At 39.8% G+C, this 1916-nt stretch overlaps 2 protein-coding genes across 9 annotated transcripts in view; one reads left to right on the top strand and one right to left on the bottom strand.

The window, feature by feature from the left end:
* LOC102672118 (autophagy-related protein 16-1) overlaps nucleotides 1-1916 on the top strand; it is a 574752-nt gene that overhangs the window by 339240 nt on the left and 233596 nt on the right. The window lies entirely within an intron of this gene.
* Nucleotides 1-1916, bottom strand: part of LOC102671814 — a 163966-nt gene that overhangs the window by 77063 nt on the left and 84987 nt on the right. The gene's annotated exons all lie outside the window — the stretch shown is intronic.

The raw sequence follows: 1916 nt of genomic DNA on the forward strand, positions 1-1916 counted from the left end.
GAAGGGAGGGAGAAGAGGGACATAAAAATGAGCGACTTGCACCGGTAAAACTTTAACACGTAATCCGTGCGACGCTCTTCCCCGGAATGGCTTAAAACTGTCTTCGATTCGACGCCTTGGAGAGGGCGACGCGATTGTTGGAGTAGGTCGAGGGGTGCTTGACAAATCCCCTTCGACCGGCTCTCGATATTTCGCTCTCGAGCGAACGTTTTGTAGAAAAATCAACTGCGCCGCGAGTGCGAACGTTGCTTCGTACTTTGCAAGAATTTAAATAAGATCGAAGATCGAGGAAGAAGAAGAGGGGAAGGGGCAAGAATCGAAGACAGATAGAACGTAAGGTGATTTCGAATCGACGTGGCTCAATCAAACGGTTTAAATCGGAGGATCCTCTTCTTCTTGGCTTGGAGTGTCTCTGTGTACAGTGGAGGAGTACGTTTATGTGAAGCGGATAAGTAAATTTCGTATAACTGAATTCTGTTCTTTTAATCCGTAAAAACACGTTTAATACGAAAATTTCATTCGAAGTTCTTCTTTTTTTTTCTCTTTTTCTTTTTTTTCAATCAATATAAAATCGTCAATTGTTTTTTCGTTATTTTATAATATAATTCGACGCATCATCTAACTGTCATTTCTACGAATAATTTTTAATAAATTTTTACGATTTGATTATTTATTTTACATCGATATTAAGGGATTAATTGAACTTATTATTTAAAATATTATTTTTAGAAGAATTACGATTGAAATTATTTTGTAAGAATGAAAGTATATTTTTCATATGAACGAATGAAAAAACATAAAATTTCGAAATTACGGGAGAGAATGCGTTCGTTTCGGAGTGTCAACAATATTTTAGGGAGCACAAGGATGTTTGCAGGTATTAGCCGGGGCTCAAAAAGTTGCGGATTTTTCGACACGAGCAAAATCGATATGGGGGGAGGGGGCATGATATTGCGATTCTATCGGCAAACAAGGATTACGATATATACCTGGACGTATAATCCGCGAAATAGACGATTAATAACAATCGAATATACGTTCGAAAAATGAAATACGAATCAGGAAATTCTATCGAATTCGTGAAATAGTTAAAAATGCAAAAATGCATTTTGCCAAACATTTTTTGATACAAATTATTCGTTTTCGTTGCCTATTCCAATTTTCCCTTCAAACTCATCATCATCATCCTCATTATTATAAATATTCTATTTTTAATTGTTACAATCAAGAACAAATTTGCTTAATAAATTTTCTAAATTTCCAAAATTGCCAAAAATTCCGTCAACAACGGATCCTTCCAAGTTCATCCCCCCCCCCTAATAACCATAAATCCTCAATTTCCAGAATTACCAAAGATAAATATCTTCTTCTACATAACGCTCCTCCTCCATTCCATCCCTAATTGCTCTTCGAAAAGCAAATTTCGACGGATTAAAATTTATAACAACAGTCCCCCACAGCCCGAAACTGCCTATGGTTTCCCCTCTTCAACCCATCAGTTCGACGTTCCCCCCCTCCCTCCCGATAAGCCAATTACAAATAAGTGCTTTTCCTTCTTCTCGACCCATATCTCGAAGCGAATCGAGCATGCCTACCCCTTGTTACGATTAAGGAGCGCGGGACAAAGACAAGCTTCGCGGAAATTAAAGGTAAATGGAACACGCGCGCGCATATGTATATACACACACCGATAACACACGCACACGTCGAATGTGGTACGTTGCCACGTTGACCTGAATCTCCTCTTGCCCGACCTTCTCGACGCATACTTTCCTCGCGATCGACACACACACACACACACACATATGCACAACCGTCCGTCCGAATATCGTATATCGAACCCGTTACGCCTTCAGAGAGGCGGCTCACGTGCCGCATAAAAGCGGCTCGATGACCGAACGACACACACGTCTATT

Source organism: Apis dorsata, unplaced genomic scaffold (genome assembly GCF_000469605.1).
Source record: "Apis dorsata unplaced genomic scaffold, Apis dorsata 1.3 scaffold_353, whole genome shotgun sequence".
Lineage (NCBI taxonomy): Eukaryota > Metazoa > Arthropoda > Insecta > Hymenoptera > Apidae > Apis > Apis dorsata.